The sequence below is a fragment of the Triticum aestivum genome, chromosome 7B (assembly GCF_018294505.1).
Source record: "Triticum aestivum cultivar Chinese Spring chromosome 7B, IWGSC CS RefSeq v2.1, whole genome shotgun sequence".
Classification (NCBI taxonomy): Eukaryota; Viridiplantae; Streptophyta; class Magnoliopsida; order Poales; family Poaceae; genus Triticum; species Triticum aestivum.
The window spans coordinates 477,869,474-477,894,646 of NC_057813.1; positions in this window are offsets into that span (position 1 = coordinate 477,869,474).

Below are 25,173 nucleotides of genomic sequence, written 5' to 3' on the forward strand. Positions count from 1 at the left end.
CCCTACCCGAGATCCGCCGGTTTTGACACCGACAACCCCCTATAGGGCGCGCCCCCTGTCTTGTGGGCCCCTCGGGAGGCCACCGATGTACTTCTTCCTCCTATATAAGCCTACATACCCCAAAAACATCTAGGGAGCCACCAAAGAAATATTTCCGCCACCATAACCTTCTGTATCCGTGAGATCCCATATTGGAGTTGTCGCCGGCGTTCAGCCGGAGGGGGATTCCACCATGGAGGGCTTCTACATCAACACCATAGCCTTTCCGATGAGTTGTGAGTAGTTTACCATAGACCTTTGGCTCCATAGTTATTAGCTAGATGGCTTCTTCTCTCTTTTTGGATCTCAATATAATGTTCTCCCCCTCTCTTGTGGAGATCTATTCGATATAATCTCTTTTTGCGGTGTGTTTGTCGAGATCCAATGAATTGTGGGTTTATGATCAAGTTTATCTATGGATAATAATTGAATCTTCTCTGAATTCTTTTATATGATTGAGATATCTTTGCAAGTCTCTTCGAATTATCGGTTTGGTTTGGCCTACTAGATTGATCTTTCTTGCCATGGGAGAAGTGCATAGCTTTGGGTTCAATCTTGAGGTGTTCTTACCCAGTGACATAAAGGGTTGCAAGACACGTATTGTATTGTTGCCATCGAGGATAAAAAGATGGGGTTTATATCATATTGCTTCAGTTTATCCCTCTACATCATGTCATCTTGCTTAATGCGTTACTCTGTTCTTATGAACTTAATACTCTAGATGCATGCTGGATAGCGGTCGATGTGTGGAGTAATAGTAGTAGATGCAAGCAGGAGTCGGTCTACTTGTTGCGGACGTGATGCCTATATACATGATCATGCCTAGATAATCTCATAATTATTTGCTTTTCTATCAATTGCTCGACAGTAATTTGTTCACCCACCGTAATACTTATGCTATCTTGAGAGAAGCCTCTAGTGAAACCTATGGCCCCCGGGTCTATCTTTTATCATATTTGCTTCCAATTTACTTTTATTTGCATCTTTTATTTTCTGCATCTATATTATAAAATACCAAAAATATATTTATCTTATCTTATTATCTCTATTAGATCTCACTTTCGCAAGTGGCCATGAAGGGATTGACAACTCCTTTATTGCGTTGGTTGCGAGTTCTTTGTTTGTTTGTGTAGGTTCGTGGGACTTGTTGAGGAGCCTCCTACTAGATTGATACCTTGGTTCTCAAAAACTGAGGGAAATACTTACGCTACTATTGCTGCATCACCCTTTCCTCTTCAAGGAAAACCAACGCAAGCTCAAGACGTAGCAAGAAGGATTTCTGGCGCCGTTGCCGGGGAGGTCTTTGCTCAAGTCAAGACATACCAAGTACCCATCACAAACTCATCTCCCTCGCATTTACATTATTTGCCATTTGCCTCTCATTTTCCTCTCCCCCACTTCACCCTTGCCATTTTATTCGCCCTTCTTCTATTTGTCTTTTCATTTGCTTTGATGTCTTACTTGGCTCGTTTGCTTGTTTGGTTGGAATAGTTGCTTATTTATTGCTAAACAGAGAACCTAAGATCTATGGATCCTCATCCGCTTGCTAATATTTTCAAGAGATCCTATTGTGATGAACCAATTGCAAGTAAGTTTTGTGCACTAGATTATCTTTATGAAGTTTTGCTTGAAATTCGTGAATCTGAAAATTGTGATGAAGAAATTTATGAAGAGATTCACGATGGCTCCTTGAATAAAAAACATGATTGCAATGATTTTACTATAAATTCTCTTGATGTCAATTGTGCTAATAATATGCAAAACCCTAAGCTTGGGGATGCTAGTTTTTCTATGTCTACTACTTGTTGCAGTGATCATGATTGGGGTAATTCTTCTTATAATCTTGAAAATTTATTTAATCCCCATGATGAATATGAGATTGATAATAGTGTTTGCAATAACATCGAAAGTGGGTTTGGAAGAGTGTCAACTTTAGATCCCACATATTTGGAGTATGTTCAATCTTATGATTTTTTTTATAAAAGTGGGTTTGTTAATCCCACTATTTTGGAAGACTGTTAACTTTGCATGCATGTGGATCGTGTTGAGAATATGTTATGTGATAGCTATTTTGTTGAATTTTCTTATGATCCCACATGTAATTATTATGAGAGAGGAAAATATGGTTGTAGAAAATTTCATGTTACTAAATTACCTCTCGTCATGTTGAGATTGCTATCGTCTCTTTCTTCTCCCTTGCATATGCTAGTGTTTGCTTGCCTTGCAAATTTGTTTGCTTATAATATGCATATGCATAGGAAGTATGTTAGACTTAGATGTGTTTGACATGTGTTTCATGATGCTCTCTTTATGCTTAAATCCTTGTCAATCATGTGAGCATCATTGAAATCTCAATGCCTAGCTAAAAAGGCTTTAAAGAAAAGCGCTTGTTGGGAGATAACCCAATATTTTTCCTTGCTGTTATTCAATAAATTTTGCATCTACTGTCTGTTTAGATGTGTTTTCATGTTTTCTTTAGTGTTTGTGCCAAGTATAACCTATAGGATAACCTATGATATGAGTTGATTTGATTCTGCTGAAAAACAGAAACTTTGTGCTCACATGAATTTTTTTAATAAATCACAGGAACTTGATTTTGCATTGATTCTTTTTGCTGCTGATCAATAAACAAATTGGTTAGGACTTCCTATTTTTTTAGGATTTTTAAGGTTCCAGAAGTTTGCGTTAGTTACAGATTACTACAGACTGATCTGTTTTTGACAGATTCTGTCTTTCGTGTGTTGTTTACTTATTTCGATGCATCTATGGCTAGTATGTAAGGGTATGAACCATAGAGAACTTGGAATACAGTAGGTTTAACACCAAAATAAATAAAGAATGAGTTAATTACAGTACCTTATGAGGTGGTTTTGTTTTCTTTCACTAACAGAGCTTATAAGATTTCCTGTTGAGTTTTGTGTTGTGAAGTTTTCAAGTTTTGGGTAAAGCTTTTATGGACTATGGAATAAAGGGTGGCAAAAGCCTAAGCTTGGGGATGCCCAAGGCACCCCAAGATATTCAAGGATGGCCAAAAGCCTAAGCTTGGGGATGCCTCGGGAAGGCATCCCCTCTTTCGTCTTTGTTCATTGGTAACTTTACTTGGAGCTATATTTTTATTCGCCACACGATATGTGTTTTGCTTGGAGCGTCGTGTATTATATTAGTCTTTGCTTTCTAGTTTACCACAATCATCCTTGTTGTACACACCTTTTGGGAGAATCCTATTTGATTATAATTTATTAGAATATGCTATGTGCTTCACTTATATCTTTTGAGCTTGATAGTTTTTGCTCTAGTACTTCACTTATATCTTTTAGAGCATGGTGGTGGATTAATTTTGAAGAAATTGCTAGTCTCTCTTGCTTCACTTATATTATTTTGAGAGTCTCTTGGAACAACATAGTATTTGCTTTGGTTATGAATTTGGTCCTAGAATGATGAGCATCCAAGTTGGGTATAATAAAAACTATCATAAAAAGTGAATTAGATGCTAGGATCAATTTGATGCTTGACAATTGTTTTGAGATATAAAGGTAGTAATGTTAGGGTCATGCTAGTGGATAATTATGAAATTGAGAAATACTTTTGTTCAAGCTGGCAAGTCCCGTAGCATGCACGCATGGTAAAAGTTGTGTGACAAATTGGTTGCATGAGGTGCTCTTTTGAGTGTCTTCCTTATGAGTGGCAGTCGGGGACGAGCGATGGATTTTTCCTACCAATCTATCCCTCTTGGGGCATGCGTAATAGTACTTTGCTTCGAGGTCTAAGTATATTTTTGCAATAAGTATATGAGTTCTTTATGACTAATGTGAGTCCATGGATATACGCACACTCATCCTTCCACTTAGCTAGCCTCTATTTTACCGCGCAATTTTCACCGGTAGCATAAACCCATTATTTACCTTCCTCAAAACAGCCACCATACCTACCTATTATGGCATTTCCATAGCCATTCCGAGATATATTGCCATGCAACTTTCCATCGTTCCATTTATTATGACACGTTTCATCATTGTCATATTGCTCTTTGCATGATCATGTAGTTGACATCGTATTTGTGGCAAGGCCACCTTCATAATTTTCATACATGTCGCTCTTGATTCATTGCATATCCTGGTACACCGCCGGAGGCATTCATATAGAGTCATATTTTCTTCTAGCTTTGAGTTGTAATTCTTGAGATGTAAATCCATAAAAGTGTGATGATCTTCATTATTATAGCATTGTCCCAGTGAGGAAAGGATGATGAAGACTATCACCCACAAGTCGGGATGGGAATTCGGACTTTATAAAATAAAAGAGGCCAAAGAAGCCCACAAAAGAAAAAAGAGAGAAAGAAAAAAAAGGAAAAAAAGAGAAAGAAAAAAGAAAGAAAGAAAGAAAAAAAAGAAAAAAAGGAAAAAATGAGAGAAAAAGAGAGAAGGGAAAATTGCTACCATCTCTTTTTCCACACTTGTGCTTCAAAAATAGCACCATGATCTTCATAATAGAGAGTCTCATATGTTGTCACTTTCATATACTAGTGGGAATTTTTCATTATAGAACTTGGCTTGTATATTCCAATGATGGGCTTCCTCAAAATGCCCTAGGTCTTCGCGAGCAAGCAAGTTGGATGCACACCCACTTAGTTCCTTTTGTTGAGCTTTCATATATTTATAGCTCTAGTGCATCCGTTGCATGGCAATCCCTACTCACTCACATTGATATCTATTGATGGGCATCTCCATAGCCCGTTGATACGCCTAGTTGATGTGAGACTATCTTCTCCCACTTTTTGTCCTCACAACCACCACATTAGACCACCATAGTGCTATGTACATGGCTTGCGCTCATGTATTGCGTAAGAGTTGAAAAGCTGAAGCGCGTTAAAAAGTATGAACCAATTGCTCGGCTCGTCATCGGGGCTGTGCATGATGGGAGTATTTTGTGTAATAAAAATGAAGCATGGCCTAACTATATGATTTTGTAGGGATAAGCTTTCTTTGGCTATGTTATTTTGATAGGACATGATTATTTGTTAGTATGCTTTGAAGAATTATTATTTTTATGTTTTATAAGCTTTTATCTTGAATCATTTGGATCTGAACATTCATGCTACATTAAAGAAAATTACATTGAGAATTATGCTAGGTAGCATTCCACATCAAAAATTCTGTTTTTATCATTTACCTACTCGAGGACGAGCAGGAATTAAGCTTGGGGATGCTTGATACGTCTCCAACGTATCTATAAATTTTGATTGTCCCATGCTATTATATTACCTATTTTGGATGTTTATGGGCTTTATTTTACACATTATTATCATTTTTGGGACTAACCTACTAACCGGAGGCCCAGCCCGTATTGCTGTTTTTTTTGCCTATTTCAGTATTTCGAAGAAAGGAATATCAAACGGAGTCCAAACAGAATAAAACCTTCGGAAGCGTAATTTTTGGAATGAACGTGATCCAGAGGACTTGGAGTGCAAGTCAAGAAGCAGCTGACGCGGCCACGAGAGGGTAGGGCGCGCCCCCCTGTCTCGTGGGCCCCTCGGGCGGCCACCGACGTACTTCTTCCTCCTATATAAGCCTACATACCCCGAAAACATCCAGGGATCCACCAAAGAAATATTTCCGCCACCGTAACCTTCTGTATCCGCGAGATCCCATCTTGGAGCTGTCGCCGGCGTTCTGCCGGAGGGGGATTTCACCACGGAGGGCTTCTTCATCCAAACCATAGCCCTTCCGATGAGTTGTGAGTAGTTTACCGCAGACCTTTGGGTCCATAGTTATTAGCTAGATGGCTTCTTCTCTCTTTTTGGATCTCAATACAATGTTCTCCCCCTCTCTTGTGGAGATCTATTCGATGTAATCTCTTTTTGCGGTGTGTTTGTCGAGATCCGATGAATTGTGGGTTTATGATCAAGTTTATCTATGGATAATAATTGAATCTTCTCTGAATTCTTTTATATGATTGAGTTATCTTTGCAAGTCTCTTCGAAATATCAGTTTGATTTGGCCTACTAGATTGATCTTTCTTGCCATGGGAGAAGTGCTTAGCTTTGGGTTCAATCTTGCGATGTTCTTACCCAGTGACAGAAAGGGTTGCAAGACACGTATTGTATTGTTGCCATCGAGGATAAAAATATGGGGTTTATTGAAGGAAATATGCCCTAGAGGCAATAATAAAGTTATTATTTATTTCCTTATTTCATGATAAATGTTTATTATTCATGCTAGAATTGTATTAACCGGAAACATAATACATGTGCGAATACATAGACAAACATAGTGTCACTAGTATGCCTCTACTTGACTAGCTCATTTATCAAAGATGGTTATGTTTCCTAGCCATGGACAAAAGAGTTCTCATTTGATTAATGGGATCACATCATTAGGAGAATGATGTGATTGACATGACCCATTCCGTTAGCCTAGCACTTGATCATTTAGTATGTTGCTATTGCTTTCTTCATGACTTATACATGTTCCTGTAACTATGAGAATTATGCAACTCCCGTTTACCAGAGGAACACTTTGGGTACTACCAAACGTCACAACGTAACTGGGTGATTATAAAGGAGTACTACATGTGTCTCTGAAGGTACATGTTGAGTTGGCGTATTTCGAGATTAGGTTTTGTCACTCCGATTGTCGGAGAGGTATCTCTGGGCCCTCTCGGTAATGCACATCTTTATAAGCCTTGCAAGCAATGTGACCAAATGAGTTGGTTACGGAATGACGCATTACGGAATGAGTAAAGAGACTTGCCGGTAACGAGATTGAACTAGGTATTGAGATACCGACGATCGAATCTCGGGCAAGTAACATACCGATGACAAAGGGAACAACGTATGTTGTTATGCGGTTTGACCGATAAAGATCTTCGTAGAATATGTGGGAGCCAATATGGGCATCCAGGTCCCGCTATTGGTTATTGACCGGAAACGTGTTTCGGTCATGTCTACATAGTTCTCGAACCCGTAGGGTCCGCACGCTTAAGGTTTCAATGATAGTTTTATTATGAGTTTATGACTTTTGATGCACCGAAGGAGTTCGGAGTCCCGGATGAGATCGGGGACATGACGAGGAGTCTCGAAATGGTCGAGACGTAAATATCGATATATTGGACGACTATATTCGGAGTTCGGAAAGGTTCCGAGTGATTCGGGTATTTTTCGGAGTACCGGAGAGTTACAGGAATTCGCCGTGGAGTATATGGGCCTTATTGGGCCATACGGGAATAGAGGAGTGAAGGAAATATGCCCTAGAGGCAATAATAAAGTTATTATTTATTTCCTTATTTCATGATAAATGTTTATTATTCATGCTAGAATTGTATTAACCGGAAACATGATACATGTGTGAATACATAGACAAACATAGTGTCACTAGTATGCCTCTACTTGACTAGCTCGTGAATCAAAGATGGTTAAGTTTCCTAGCCATGGACAAAAGAGTTGTCATTTGATTAACGGGATCACATCATTAGGAGAATGATGTGATTGACTTGACCCATTCCGTTAGCCTAGCACTTGATCGTTTAGTATGTTGCTATTGCTTTCTTCATGACTTATACATGTTCTTGTAACTATGAGATTATGCAACTCCCGTTTACCGGAGGAACACTTTGGGTACTACCAAACGTCACAACATAACTGGGTGATTATAAAGGAGTACTACAGGTGTCTCCGAAGGTACATGTTGGGTTGGCGTATTTTGAGATTAGGTTTTGTCACTCCTATTGTCGGAGAGGTATCTCTGGGCCCTCTCGGTAATGCACATCACTATAAGCCTTGCAAGCAATGTGACCAATGAGTTCGTTACGTGATGATGCATTATGTAACGAGTAAAGAGACTTGCCGGTAACGAGATTGAACTAGGTATTGGATACCGACGATCAAATCTCGGGCAAGTAACATACCGATGACAAAGGGAACAACATATGTTGTTATGCGGTTTGACCGATAAAGATCTTCGTAGAATATGTAGGAACCAATATGGGCATCCAGGTTCCGCTATTGGTTATTGACCGAGAATGGTTCTAGGTCATGTCTACATTGTTCTCGAACCCATAGGGTCCGCACGCTTAAGGTTTCGATGACAGTTATATTATGAGTTTATGAGTTTTGATGTACCGAAGGAGGTCGGAGTCCCGGATGAGATCAGGGACATGACGAGGAGTCTCGAAATGGTCGAGACGTAAAGATCGATATATTGGACGACTATATTCGGAGTTCGGAAAGGTTCCGAGTGATTCGGGTATTTTTCGGAGTACCGGAGAGTTACGGGAATTCACCGGGGAGTATATGGGCCTTATTGGGCCATACGGGAATAGAGGAGAGAGGCCGAAAGGAAGGAGGCGTGCAGCCCCCCTCTGGTCCGAATTGGACAAGGGGTGCGGCCCCCTTTTCCTTTCCCCTCTCCCCCTCTTTCCCCCTTCTCCTACTCCAACAAGGAAGGAGGGAGTCCTACTCCCGGTGGAAGTAGGACTCCCCTTGGCGCGCCCCTACTAGGCCGGCCACCCCCTCCCCCTTGCTCCTTTATATACGGGGGCAGGGGGGCACCTCTAGACACAACAACAATTGATCCCTTGGATCTCTTAGCCGTGTGCGGTGCCCCCCTCAACCATAATCCACCTCGATAATATCGTAGCGGTGCTTAGGCGAAGCCCTGCGTCGCTAGTACATCAAGATCGTCACCACACCGTCGTGCTGATGGAACTCTCCCTCGACACTCGACTGGATCGGAGTTCAAGGGACGTCATCGAGCTGAACGTGTGCTAGAACTCGGAGGTGCCGTAGTTTCGGTGCTTGATCGGTCGGGCCGTGAAGACGTACGACTACATCAACCGCGTTGTTCTAACGCTTCCGCTTACGGTCTACGAGGGTACGTGGACAACACTCTCCCCTCTCGTTGCTATGCCATCACCATGATCTTGCGTGTGCGTAGGATTTTTTTTTTTTGAAATTACTACGTTCCCCAACAGTGGCATCTGAGCCTAGGTTTTATGCGTTGATGTTATATGCACGAGTAGAACACAACTGAGTTGTGGGCGATACAATTCATACTTCTTACCAGCATGTCATACTTTGGTTCGGCGGTATTGTTGGATGAAGCGGCCCGGACCGACATTACGCGTACGCTTACGCGAGACTGGTTCTACCGACGTGCTTTGCACACAGGCGGCTGGCGGGTGTCAGTTTCTCCAACTTTAGTTGAACCGAGTGTGGCTACGCCCGGTCCTTGCGAAGGTTAAAACAGCACTAACTTGACGAACTATCGTTGTGGTTTTGATGCGTAGGTAAGAACGGTTCTTGCTCAGCCCGTAGCAGCCACGTAAAATTTGCAACAACAAAGTAGAGGACGTCTAACTTGTTTTTGCAGGGCATGTTGTGATGTGATGTGGTCAAGACGTGATAAGATATAAGTTGTTGTATGAGATGATCATGTTTTGTTGAAGTTATCGGCAACTGGCAGAAGCCCTATGGATGTCTCTTTGTTGCATAAGATGCAAGTGCCAAATAATTGCTTTACTTTATCGCTATACGATAGCAATAGTTGCAAGAGCAATAGTTGGTGAGACAACCATGTGATGACCCATTGATATAGATCAAGATGATGAAGATCATGGTGTCGTGTCGGTGATGATAGAGATCATGACAGTACTTTGGAGATGGAGATCAAAGGCACAAGATGATCATGGCCATATCATGTCACATATTTTGATTGCATATGATGTTTATCTATTATACATCTTATTCTTGCTTTGATTGACGGTAGCATTTTAAGATGATCTCTCACTAATTATCAAGAAGTGTTCTTCCTGAGTATGCCCGTTGCCAAAGTTCGTCGTGTCCAGACACCACGTGATGATCGGGTGTGATAAGCTCTACGTCCATCTACTACGGGTGCAAGCCAGTTTTGCACACGCGGAATACTCAAGTTAAACTTGACGAGCCTAGCATATGCAGATATGGCCTTGGAGCACGGAGACCGAAAGGTCGAGCGTGAATCATATAGTAGATATGATCAACATAATGATGTTCACCATTGAAAACTACTCCATCTCACGTGATGATTGGACATGGTTTAGTTGATTTGGATCACGTGATCACTTAGATGACTAGAGAGATGTCTGTCTAAGTGGGAGTTCTTAAGTAATATGATTAATTGAACTTAAATTTATCATGAACTTAGTCCTGGTAGTATTTTGCAAATTATGTTGTAGATCAATAGCTTGCGTTGTTGCTCTCATATGTTTATTTTGATATGTTCCTAGAGAAAATTGTGTTGAAAAATGTTAGTAGCAATGATGCGGATTGGATCCGTGATCTGAGGTTTATCCTCATTGCTGCGCAGAAGAATTATGTCCTTGATGCACCGCTAGGTGACAAACCTATTGCAGGAGCAGATGCAGACGTTATGAACGTTTGGCTAGCTCAATATGATGACTACTTGATAGTTTAGTGCACCATGCTTAACGGCTTAGAATCGAGACTTCAAAGACGTTTTGAACATCATGGACCATATGAGATGTTCTAGGAGTTGAAGTTAATATTTCAAGCAAATACCCGAGTTGAGAGATATGAAGTCTCCAACAAGTTCTATGGCTAAAAGATGCAGGAGAATCGCTCAACTAGTGAGCATGTGCTAAGATTGTCTGGGTACTTCAATCGCTTGAATCAAGTGGGAGTTAATCTTCCAGATAAGATAGTGATTGACAGAATTCTCTAGTCACCATCACTAAGTTACTAGAACTTCGTGATGAACTATAGTATGCAAGGGATGACGAAAACAATTCCCAAGCTCTTCGCGATGCAAAAATCGGCGAAGGTAGAAATCAAAGAAAAACATCAAAGTGTTGATGGTGGACAAGATCACTAGTTTCAAGAAAAAGGGCAAAGGGAAGAAGGGGAACTTCAAGAAGAACAGCAAGCAAGTTGCTGCTCAAGTGAATAAGCCCAAGTCTGGACCTAAGCCTAAGACTAAGTGATTCTACTGCAAAGGGACTGGTCAGTGGAAGTGGAACTACCCCAAGTATTTGGCGGATAAGAAGGATGGCAAAGTGAACATAGGTATATTTGATATACATGCTATTTATGTGTACTTTACTAGTGTTTATAGCAACCCCTTGGTATTTGATACTAGTTCAGTTGCTAAGAGTAGTAACTCGAAACGGGAGTTGCAGAATAAACAGAAACTAGTTGAGGGTGAGGTGACGATGAATGTTGGAAGTAGTTCCAAGATTGATATGATCATCATCGCACACTCCCTATACTTTCGGGATTAGTGTTGAACCTAAATAAATGTCATTTGGCGTTTGCGTTGAGCATGAATATAATTTGATCATGTTTATTGCAATACGGTTATTCATGTAAGTTAGAGAATAATTATTGTTCTGTTTACATGAATAAAACCTTCTATGGTCATACACCCAATGAAAATGGTTTGTTGGATATCGATCGTGTGATACACATATTCATAATATTCAAACCAAAAGATGTAAAGTTAATAATGATAGTGCAACTTATTTGTGGCACTGCCGTTTAGGTCATATTGGTGTAAAGCGCATGAAGAAACTCCATAAAGATGGATTTTCGGAATCACTTGGTTATGAATCATTTGATTCTTGCGAACCGTGCCTTTTGTGCAAGATCACTAAAACTCCGTTCTCTGGAACAATGGAACAAGCTACTGACTTATTGGAAATAATACATACCGATGTATGCGATCCAATGAGTGTTGATGCTCGTGGCAAGTATCGTTATTTTCTGACCTTCACAAGATGATTTCAGCAGATATGGGTATATCTACTTGATGAAACATAAGTCTGAAATAGTTGAAAGGTTCAAAGAATTTCAGAGTGAAGTGGAAAAATCATCATAACAAGAAAATAAAGTTTCTGCGATCTGATCGCGGAGACGAATATTTGAGTTACGAGTTTGGTCTTCAATTAAAACAATGTGGAATAGTTTCACATCTCACGCCACCTGGAACACCACAACGTTATGGTGTGTCCAAACATTGTAACCGCACTTTATTGGATACAGTGCAATCTATGATGTCTCTTACTGATTTACCACTATTGTTTTTGGGTTATGCATTAGAGACAACTGCATTCACGTTAAAAGGGCACCATCTAAATCCGTTGAGACGACACCATATGAACTGTGGTTTAGCAAGAAACCCAAGTTGTCGTTTCTTAAAGTTTGGGGCTGTGATGCTTATGTGAAAAAGTTTCATCCTGATAAGCTTGAACCCAAATCAGAGAAGTGTGTCTTCATAGAATACCCAAAGGAAATTGTTGGGTACACCTTCTATCACAGATCCGAAGGCAAGATATTCGTTGCTAAAAATGGATCCTTTCTAGAGAAGGAGTTTCTCTCGAAAGAAGTGAGTGGGAGGAAAGTAGAACTTGATGAGGTAACAGTACCAGCTCCCTTGTTGGAAAGTAGTTCATCACAGAAATCGGTTCCTGTGACACCTACACCGATTAGTGAGGAAGTTAATGATGATGATCATGAAACTTCAGATCAAGTTGTTACTAAACTTCGTAGATCAACTAGAGTAAGATCCGCACCAGAGTGGTACAGTAATCCTGTTCTGGAAGTCATGTTACTAGACCATGATGAACCTACGAACTATGAGGAAGCGATGATGAGCCCAGATTCCGCGAAATGGCTTGAGGCCATAAAATCTGAGATATGATCCATGTATGAGAACAAAGTATGGACTTTGATTGACTTGCTCGATGATCAGCAAACCATGTTAATTAAATGGATTTTTAAGAGGAAGACGGACGCTGATAGTATTGTTTCTATCTAAAAAGCTAGAATTGTCGCAAAAGGTTTTTGACAAGTTCAAAGTGTTGACTACGATGAGAGTTTCTCACTCGTATCTATGCTTAAGTCTGTCCGAATCATGTTAGCAATTGCTGCATTTTATGAAATCTGGCAAATGGATAAACAAGACTGCATTCCTTAATGGATTTATTAAAGAAGAGTTGCATATGATGCAACCAGAAGGTTTTGTCGATCCTAAAGGTGTTAACAAAATGTGCTAGCTCCAGCGATCCATCTATGGACTGGTGCAAGCATCTCAGAGTTGGAATATACGCTTTGATAAGTTGATCAAAGCATATAGTTTTATACAGACTTGCGGTGAAGCCTGTATTTACAATAAAGTGAGTGGGAGCACTACAGCATTTCTGATAAGTATATGTGAATGACATATTGTTGATCGGAAATAATGTATAATTATTCTGCAAAGCATAAAGGAGTGTTTGAAAGGAGTTTTTCAAAGAAAGACCTTGGTGAAGCTGCTTACACATTGAGCATCAAGATCTATAGAGATAGATCAAGACGCTTGATAAGATTTTTCAATGAGTAAATACCTTGACAAGATTTTGAAGTAGTTCAAAATGGAACAGTCAAAGAAAGAGTTCTTGCCTGTGTTGCAAGGTGTGAAGTTGAGTAAGACTCAAAACCCGACCATGGCAGAAAATAGAAAAGAATGAACAATCATTCCCTATGCCTCAGTCATAGGTTCTATAAAGTATGCTATGTTGTGTACTAGACCTATTGTATACCTTGCTCCGAGTTTGGCAAAGGAATACAATTTTGATCTAAGAGTAGATCACTAGACAGCGGTCAAGAATATCCTTAGTGAGGACTAAGGAGATGTTTCTTGATTATGGAGGTGATAAAAGAGTTCGTTGTAAAAGTTACATCGGTGCAAACTTTTACACTGATCCAGATGACTCTAAGTCTCAATCTGGATACATATTGAAAGTGGGAGCAATTAGCTAGAATAGCTCCGTGCAGAGTATTGAAGACATAAGAATATTCGCAAAATACATACGGCCCTGTATGTAACAGACCCGTTGACTAAATTTCTCTCACGAGCAAAACATGATCATACCTTAGTACTCTTTTGGGTGTTAATCACATACCAATATGAACTAGATTATTGACTCTAGTAAACCCTTTGGGTGTTGATCACATGACGATGTGAACTATGGGTATTAATCACATATGGATGTGAATATTGGTGTTCAATCATATGCTGATGTGAACTAGATTATTGACTCTAGTGCAAGTGGGAGACTGAAGGAAATATGCCCTAGAGGCAATAATAAAGTTATTATTTAATTCCTTATTTCATGATAAATGTTTATTATTCATGCTAGAATTGTATTAACCGGAAACATGATACATGTGTGAATACATAGACAAACATAGTGTCACTAGTATGCCTCTACTTGACTAGCTCGTGAATCAAAGATGGTTAAGTTTCCTAGCCATGGACAAAAGAGTTGTCATTTGATTACCGGGATCACATCATTAGGAGAATGATATGATTGACTTGACCCATTCCGTTAGCCTAGCACTTGATCGTTTAGTATGTTGCTATTGCTTTCTTCATGACTTATACATGTTCCTGTAACTATGAGATTATGCAACTCCCGTTTACCAGAGGAACATTTTGGGTACTACCAAACGTCACAACGTAACTGGGTGATTATAAAGGAGTACTACAGGTGTCTCTGAAGGTACATGTTGAGTTGGCGTATTTCGAGATTAGGTTTTGTCACTCTGATTGTCGGAGAGGTATCTCTGGGCCCTCTCGGTAATGCACATCACTATAAGCCTTGCAAGCAATGTGACCAATGAGTTGGTTACGCGATGATGCATTACGTAACGAGTAAAGAGACTTGCTGGTAACGAGATTGAACTAGGTATTGGATACCGACGATCAAATCTCGGGCAAGTAACATACCGATGACAAAGGGAACAACGTATGTTGTTATGCGGTTTGACCGATAAAGATCTTCGTAGAATATGTAGGAACCAATATGGGCATCCAGGTTCCGCTATTGGTTATTGACCGAGAATGGTTCTAGGTCATGTCTACATTGTTCTCGAACCCGTAGGGTCCGCACGCTTAAGGTTTCGATGACAGTTATATTATGAGTTTAAGAGTTTTGATGTACCGAAGGAGTTCAGAGTCCCGGATGAGATCGGGGACATGACGAGGAGTCTCGAAATGGTCGAGACATAAAGATCGATATATTGGACGACTATATTCGGAGTTCGGAAAGGTTCCGAGTGATTCGGGTATTTTTCGGAGTACCGAAGAGTTACGGGAATTCGCCGGGGAGTATATGGGCCTTATTGGGCCATACGGGAATAGAGGAGAGAGGCCGAAAGGAAGGAGGCGCGCAGCCCCCCTCTGGTCCGAATTGGACAAGGGGTGCGGCCCCCTTTTCCTTTCCCCTCTCCCCCTCTTTCCCCCTTCTCCTACTCCAACAAGGAAGGAGGGAGTCCTACTCCCGGTGGGAGTAGGACTCCCCTTGGCGCGCCCCTACTAGGCCGGCCGCCCCCTCCCCCCTTGCTCCTTTATATACGGGGGCAGGGGGCACCTCTAGACACAACAACAATTGATCCCTTGGATCTCTTAGCCGTGTGCGGTGCCCCCCTCCATCATAATCCACCTCAATAATATCGTAGCGGTGCTTAGGCGAAGCCCTGCGTCGGTAGTACATCAAGATCGTCACCACGCCGTCGTGCTGACGGAACTCTCCCTCGACACTCGGCTGGATCGGAGTTCGAGGGACGTCATCGAGCTGAATGTGTGCTAGAACTCGGAGGTGCCGTAGTTTCGGTGCTTGATCGGTCGGGCCGTGAAGACGTACGACTACATCAACCGTGTTGTTCTAATGCTTCCGCTTACGGTCTACGAGGGTACATGGACAACACTCTCCCCTCTCGTTGCTATGCCATCACCATGATCTTGCGTGTGCGTAGGATTTTTTTTTGAAATTACTACGTTCCCCAACAAGGAGAGAGGCCAAAAGGAAGGAGGCCTGCGCCCCCCCTCTGGTCTGAATTGGACAAGGGGCGCAGCCCCCCTTTCCTTCTTCCTCTCCCCCTCTTTCCCCTTCTCCTACTCCAACAAGGGAGGTGGAATCCTACTAGGACTAGGGAGTCCTAGTAGGACTCCACACTTGGGGCGCCCCCTCCTAGGGCCGGCCACCTCCCCCCTTGCTCCTTTATATACGGGGGCAGGGGGCACCCCATGACACACAAGTTGATCTACGGATCGTTCCTTAGCCGTGTGCGGTGCCCCCCTCCACCATATTCCACCTCGGTCATATCGTCGCGGAGTTTAGGCGAAGCCCTACGCTGGTAGAGCATCATCATCGTCACCACGCCGTCGTGCTGACGGAACTCATCCCCGAAGCTTTGCTGGATCGGAGCCCGGGGATCGTCATCGAGCTGAACGTGTGCTGAACTCGGAGGTGCCATACGTTCGGTACTTGGATCGGTCGGATCGTGAAGACGTACGACTACATCAACCGCATTGTGCTAACGCTTCCGCTTACGGTCTACGAGGGTACGTGGACAACACTCTCCCCTCTCGTTGCTATGCCATCACCATGATCTTGCGTGTACGTAGGAATTTTTTTGAAATTACTACGTTCCCCAAATAGTGGCATCCGAGCCTAGGTTTTATGCGTTGATGTTATATGCACAAGTAGAACACAAGTGAGTTGTGGGCGATACAAGTCATACTGCTTACCAGCATGTCATACTTTGGTTCGGCGGTATTGTGAGATGAAGTGGCCCGGACCGACATTACGCGTACGCTTACACGAGACTGGTTTCACCGTTGCGAGCACTCGTGCTTAAAGGTGGCTGGCGGGTGTCTGTCTCTCTCACTTTAGCTGAATCGAGTGTGGCTATGCCCGGTCCTTGCGAAGGTTAAAACAGCAATAACTTGACGAACTATCGTTGTGGTTTTGATGCGTAGGTAAGAATGGTTCTTGCTAAGCCCGTAGCAGCCACGTAAAATTTGCAACAACAAAGTAGAGGACATCTAACTTGTTTTTGCAGGGCATGTTGTGATGTGATATGGTCAAGACGTGATGCTATATTTTATTGTATGAGATGATCATGTTTTGTAACCGAAGTTATCGGCAACTGGTTGGAGCCATATGGTTGTCGCTTTATTGTTTGAAATGCAAACTCCCTGTAATTGCTTTACTTTATCTCTAAGCGGTAGCGATAGTCGTAGAAGCAATAGATGGCGTAACGACAACGATGCTACGATGGAGATCAAGGTGTCGCGCCGGTGACGATGGTGATCACGACGGTGCTTCGAAGATGGAGATCACAAGCACAAGATGATGATGGCCATATCATATCACTTATATTTATTGCATGTGATGTTTATCCTTTATGCATCTTATCTTGCTTTGATTGACGGTAGCATTTTAAGATGATCTCTCACTAATAATCAAGAAGTGTTCTCCCTGAGTATGCACCGTTGCGAAAGTTCTTCGTGCTGAGACACCATGTGATGATCGGGTGTGATAGGCTCTATGTTCAAATACAACGGGTGCAAAACAGTTGCACACGCGGAATACTCGGGTTAAACTTGACGAGCCTAGCATATACAGATATGGCCTCGGAACACGGAGACCGAAAGGTCGAGCGTGAATCATATAGTAGATATGATCAACATAATGATGTTCACCATTGAAAGTACTCCATCTCACGTGATGATCGGACATGGTTTAGTTGATTTGGATCACGTGATCACTTAGATGACTAGAGAGATGTCTGTCTAAGTGGGAGTTCTTAAGTAATATGATTAATTGAACTTGAATTTATCATGAACTTAGTCCTAGTAGTATTTTGCAAATTGTGTTATAGATCAATAGCTCGCGTTGTTGCTTCCCTATGTTTTGCTTCCCTATGTTTTTATATGTGTTCCTAGAGAAAACTATGTTGAAAAATGTTAGTAGCAATGATGCAGACTTGGTCCGTGATCTGAGGATTATCCTCATTGATGCACAGAAGAATTATGTCCTTGATGCACCGCTAGGTGACAGACCTATTGCAGGAGCAGATGTAGACGTTATGAACGTTTGGCTAGCTCAATATGATGACTACTTGATAGTTTAGTGCACCATGCTTAACGGCTTAGAATCGGGACTTCAAAGATGTTTTGAACGTCATGGACCATATGAGATGTTCCAGGAATTGAAGTTAATATTTCAAGCAAATACCCGAGTTGAGAGATACGAAGTCTCCAACAAGTTCTATTGCTAAAAGATGGAGGAGAATCGCTCAACTAGTGAGCATGTGCTCAGATTGTCTGAGTACTTCAATCGCTTGAATCAAGTGGGAGTTAATCTTGTAGATAAGATAGTGATTGACAGAATTCTCTAGTCACCATCACCAAGTTAGTAGAACTTTGTGATGAACTGTAGTATGCAAGGGATGACGAAAATGATTCCGAGCTCTTCGAGATGTTGAAATCAACGAAGGCAGAAATCAAGAAAGAGCATCAAGTGTTGATGATTGACAAGACCACTAGTTTCAAGAAAAGGGCAAAGGGAAAGAAAGGGAACTTCAAGTAGAATGACAAGCAAGTTGTCAGTCCCGTGAAGAAGCCCAAAGCTGGACCAAAGCCTGAAACTGAGTGATTATACTGCAAAGGAAATGGTCACTAGAAGCGGAAATGCCTTGAATATTTGGTGGATAAGAAGGATGGCAAAGTGAACAAGAGTATATTTGATATACATGTTATTGATGTGTACCTTACTAGTGTTTATAGTAACCCCTGAGTATTTGATACCTGCTCGGTTGCTAAGATTAGTAACTCGAAACAGGAGTTACAGAATAGACAGAAACTAGTTGAGGGTGATGTGACGATGTGTGTTGGAAGTGGTTCCAAGATTGATATGATCATCATCGCACACTCCCTATACTTTCGGGATTAGTGTTGAACCTAAAGAAATGTTATTTGGTGTTTGCGTTGAGCATGAATATGATTTGATCATGTTTATTGCAATACGGTTATTCATTTAAAGTCAGAGAATAATTGTTGTTCTGTTTACATGAATAAGACCTTCGATGGTCATACACCCAATGAACATAGTTTGTTGGATCTCGATCGTAGTGATACACATATTCATAATATTGATGCCAAAAGATGAAAAGTTAATAATGATAGTGCAACTTATTTGTGGCACTGCCGTTTGGGTCATATCGGTGTAAAGCGCATGAAGAAACTCCATAAAGATGGATTTTCGGAATCACTTGGTTATGAATCATTTGATGCTTGCGAACCGTGACTTTTGGGCAAGATGACTAAAAACTCCATTCTCCGGAACAATGGAACAAGCTACTGACTTATTGGAAATAATACATACCGATGTATGCGATCCAATGAGTGTTGATGCTCGTGGCAAGTATCGTTATTTTCTGACCTTCACAAAATGATTTGAGCAGATATGGGTATATCTACTTGATGAAACATAAGTCTGAAATAATTGAAAGGTTCAAAGAATTTCAGAGTGAAGTGGAAAAATCATCGTAACAAGAAAATAAAGTTTCTACGATCTGATCGCGGAGACGAATATTTGAGTTACGAGTTTGGTCTTCAGTTGAAACAATGTGGAATAGTTTCACAGCTCACACCACCTGGAACACCACAACGTTATGGTGTGTCCGAACATCGAAACCGCACTTTATTGGATATGGTGCGATCTATGATGTCTCTTATCGGTTTTACCACTATCATTTTGGGGTTGTGCATTAGAGATAGCTGCATTCACATTTAAAAGGGCACCATCTAAATCCGTTGAGATGACACCGTATGAACTATGGTTTAGCAGTAAACCTAAGCTGTCATTTCTTAAAGTTTGGAGTTGCGATGCTTATATGAAAAAAGTTTTCAACCTGATAAGCTCAAACCCAAATCAGAGAAGTGCGTCCTCATAGAATACCCAAAGTTAACTATTGGGTACACCTTCTATCACAAATCGGAAGGCAAGTTATTCATTGCTAAGAATGGATCCTTTCTAGAGAAGGAGTTTCTCTCGAAAGAAGTGAGTGGGAGGAAAGTAGAACTTGATGAGGTAACTGTACCTGCTCCCTTATTGGAAAGTAGTTCATCACAGAAATCTGTTCCTGTGACTACTACACCAATTAGTGAGGAAGTTAATGATGATGATCATGAAACTTCAAATTAAGTTACTATAGAACCTCGTAGGTCTTCCAGAGTAAGATCCGCACCAGAGTGGTACGGTAATCTTGTTCTGGAAGTCATGTTCCTAGACCATGATGAACCTACGAACTATGAGGAAGCGATGATGAGCCCAGATTCCACGAAATGGCTTGAGGCCATAAAATCTGAGATATGATCCATGTATGAGAACAAAGTATGGACTTTGATTGACTTGTTCGATGATCAACAAGCCATGTTAAATAAATGGATCTTCAAGAGGAAGACGGACATTGGTAGTAGTGTTACTATCTACTAAGCTCGACTTGTTGCGAAATGTTTTCAACAAGTTCAAGGTGTTGAATACGATGAGATTTTCTCACTCGTATCGAAGCTTAAGTCTGTCTGAATCATGTTAGCAATTGCCACATTTTATGAAATCTGGCAAATGGATGTCAAAACTGCATTCCTTAATGGATTTATTAAAGAAGAGTTGTATATGATGCAACCAGAAAGTTTTTGTCAATCCTAAAGATGCTAACAAAGTGTGCAAGCTCCAGCAATCCATCAATGGACTGGTGCAAGCATCTCGGAGTTGGAATATACGCTTTGATGAGTTGATCAAAGCATATGGTTTTATACAGACTTTTGAAGAAGCCTGTATTTACAAGAAAGTGAGTGGGAGCTCTGTATCATTTCTAATATTATATGCGGATGACATATTGTTAATTGGAAATGATATGGAAATTCTGGATAGCATGAAAGGATACTTGAATAAGAGTTTTTCAAAGAAAGACCTCGGTGAAGCTGCTTACACATTGAGCATCAAGATCTATATAGATAGATCAAGACGCTTGATAAGATTTTTCAATGAGTACATACCTTGATAAATTTTTGAAATAGTTCAAAATGGAACAGTCAAAGAAGGAGTTCTTGCCTGTGTTACAAGGTGTGAAGTTGAGTAAGACTCAAGACCCGACCATTGCAGAAAATAGAAAGAGAATGAAAAGTCATTCCCTATGCCTCAGTCATAGGTTCTATAAAGTATGCTATGCTATGAACCAGACCTATTGTACACCTTGCTCTGTGTTTGGCAAAGGAATACAATTTTGATCTAATAAGTAGATCACTGGACATGCGTCAAGAATATCCTTAGTGAGGACTAAGGAGACGTTTCTCGATTATGGAGGTGATAAAAGAGCCCGTCGTAAAAGTTACAACGATGCAAGATTTTACACCAATCCAGATGACTCTAAGTCTCAATGTGGATACATATTGAAAGTGGGAGCAATTAGCTAGAGTAGCTCCGTGCAGAGCATTGTGGACATAGAATATTTGTGAAATACATACGGCTCTGAATATGACAGACCCGTTGACTAAGCTTCTCTCACAAGCAAAACATGATCATACCTTAGTACTCTTTTGGGTGTTAATCACATAGCGATGTGAACTAGATTATTGACTCTAGTAAACCCTTTGGGTGTTAATCACATAGCGATGTGAACTAGATTATTGACTCTAGTAAACCCTTTGGGTGTTGATCACATGATGATGTGAACTATGGGTATTAATCACATGCAGATGTGAATATTGGTGTTAAATCACATAGCGATGTGAACTAGATTATTGACTCTAGTTCAAGTGGGAGACTGAACGAAATATGCCCTAGAGGCAATAATAAAGTTATTATTTATTTCCTTATTTCATGATAAATGTTTATTATTCATGCTAGAATTGTATTTACCGGAAACATAATACATGTGTGAATACATAGACAAACATAGTGTCACTAGTATGCCTCTACTTGACTAGCTCGTTTATCAAAGATGGTTATGTTTCCTAGCCATGGACAAAAGAGTTGTCATTTGATTAATGGGATCACATCATTAGGAGAATGATGTGATTGACATGACCCATTCCGTTAGCCTAGCACTTTATCGTTTAGTATGTTGCTATTGCTTTCTTCATGACTTATACATGTTCCTGTAACTATGAGAATTATGCAACTCCCGTTTACCGGAGGAACACTTTGGGTACTACCAAACGTCACAACATAACTGGCTGATTATAAAGGAGTACTACAGGTGTCTCCGAAGGTACATGTTGAGTTGGCGTATTTCGAGATTAGGTTTTGTCACTCCGTTTGTCGGAGAGGTATCTCTGGGCCCTCTCGGTAATGCACATCTTTATAAGCCTTGCAAGCAATGTGACCAAATGAGTTGGTTACGGAATGATGCATTACAGAATGAGTAAAGAGACTTGCCGGTAACGAGATTGAACTAGGTATTGAGATACCGACGATCGAATCTCGGGCAAGTAACATACCGATGACAAAGGGAACAACGTATGTTGTTATGCGGTTTAACCGATAAAGATCTTCGTAGAATATGTGGGAGCCAATATGGGCATCCAGGTCCCGCTATTGGTTATTGACCGGAAACGTGTTTCGATCATGTCTACATAGTTCTCGAACCCGTAGGGTCCACACGCTTAAGGTTTCGATGACTGTTTTATTACGAGTTTATGAGTTTTGATGCACCAAAGGAGTTCGGAGTCCCAGATGAGATCGGGGACATGACGAGGAGTCTCGAAATGGTCGAGACGTAAAGATCGATATATTGGACGACTATATTCGGAGTTCGGAAAGGTTCCGAGTGATTCGGGTATTTTTCGGAGTACCAGAGAGTTACGGGAATTCGCCGGGGAGTATATGGGCCATATTGGGCCATACGGGAATAGAGGAGAGAGGCCAAAAGGAAGGAGGCCTGCGCCCCCCTCTGGTCCGAATTGGACAAGGGGCGCAGCCCCCCTTTCCTTCTTCCTCTCCCCCTCTTTCCCCATCTCCTACTCCAACAAGGGAGGTGGAATCCTAGTAGGACTAGGGAGTCCTAGTAGGACTCCACACTTGGCGCGCCCCCTCCTAGGGCCGGCCACCTCCCCCCTTGCTCCTTTATATACAGGGGCAGGGGGGCACCCCATGACACACAAGTTGATCTATGGATCGTTCCTTAGCCGTGTGCGATGCCCCCCTCCACCATATTCCACCTCGGTCATATCGTCGCGGAGTTTAGGCGAAGCCCTGCGCCGGTAGAGCATCATCATCGTCACCACGCCGTCGTGCTGACGGAACTCATCCCCGAAGCTTTGCTGGATCGGAGCCCGGGGATCATCATCGAGCTGAACGTGTGCTGAACTCGGAGGTGCCGTACGTTCGGTACTTGGATCGGTCGGATCGTGAAGACGTACGACTACATCAACCGCGTTGTGCTAACGCTTCCGCTTACGGTCTACGAGGGTACGTGGACAACACTCTCCCCTCTCGTTGCTATGCCATCACCATGATCTTGCGTGTACATAGGAAATTTTTTGAAATTACTACGTTCCCCAACATTTATATCATATTGCTTGAGTTTATCCCTCTACATCATGTCATCTTGCTTAATGCATTACTCTGTTCTTATGAACTTAATACTCTAGATTCATGCTGGATAGCGGTCGATATGTGGAGTAATAGTAGTAGATGCAGGCAGGAGTCGGTCTACTTGTTGCGGACGTGATGCCTATATACATGATCATGCCTAGATAATCTCATAATTATTCGCTTTTCTATCAATTTCTCGACAGTAATTTGTTCACCCACCGTAATACTTATGCTATCTTGAGAGAAGCCTCTAGTGAAACCTATGGCCCCAGGGTCTATCTCTTATCATATTTGATTCCAATTTACTTTTATTTGCATCTTTTATTTTCTGCATCTATATTATAAAATTCCAAAAATATAATTATCTTATCTTATTATCTCTATTAGATCTCACTTTCGCAAGTGGCCGTGAAGGGATTGACAACCCCTTTATTGCGTTGGTTGCGAGTTCTTTGTTTGTTTGTGTAGGTTCATGGGACTTGTTGAGGGGCCTCCTACTGGATTGATACCTTGGTTCTCAAAAACTGAGGGAAATACTTATGCTACTATTGCTGCATCACCCTTTCCTCTTCAAGGAAAACCAACGCAAGCTCAAGACGTAGCGGTCATCGACCGCCCTCCCCGTGCCAATCAAAGGCGCATGAGTATCGACCATGGTGCGCCTTCCCATATCCCGCGTGTCCGTCGCCTACCCCACGCCATGAATGGGGCATACGTGGCGAAAAAGACGGGCGTGGTGGGAAACATGGAATGACGGTTCCAAGATTGGAAAAGGCGTGGAGGGTAATTGAGTAGTGGCCCTACAGTTTCCTCTTTTTTATGGGGAAGACACGGGCCGCCTCTTTACTATTCACCACGAGGTGACGCAGGCATGCTGCAAACACCCCACGCACGACTCCCATGTCATGCGCTCAACGTGGGTCGTGGGGAAGCGCAATTGGCAAAGGGATTACTGCAGTTAACACTCTGCCATGCGTGCCCGCGCATCGTTCTGGGCCTGGCCCAACAACACTCCGCGCTTATGTGTGGCCCACGCCCGGGGGCTCCTGTCGGTGTACAAAAGTAGGGTCCTTTCTATACCCCTTTACTTGTGCACGGGCAGTTGTAGCCACACCTGCGGCCATGCTTGGCGGGGCAGAGGAAGGAAAGAACAAGACTACCAAGGCAACACTCAAGCCAGAGGCATGAAGACCAGAGGGGCAAGATGGATTCCCCCCCTGCAACACCCTTGTCGGGGCGGCCTACATAGCCCCGACAAGACCCTTGCCGGGGCAACTTGCCCAACACCAGCAAAGCCGCCACCTTTGATCCTGAGAGTTCTGACACCATCGACAACCTCAGAACCAAGGCTCAGGGGTGCCTGCATGGTGGCATGCAGATCTTTCTGAAGACCAAAGGCCTGCGAGACTAGATAAGAACTAGAAGACAAAGACCCCCGGCAAGACCCCTTGCCGGGGATGGCCGAAGACCCCTGGCAAGACCCTTGCCGGGAACGCCTACGAGACCCCGGCAAGACCCTTGCTGGGGGCATCTGCAGGGCTGCAGCCATGCCCACACCTACCAACGCTCCTCCGCCCCATGACCGCTTCAACGCGGCATCCAACCCGCCAAATAGGCAAGCGCCTGTGTGGCAGCAAGCAGCTTCCAGGCCAACTAGGCAAGCACCTGCGTGGTGGCATGCAGATCTTCGAGAAGACTCTGTCACCGCACCAACAC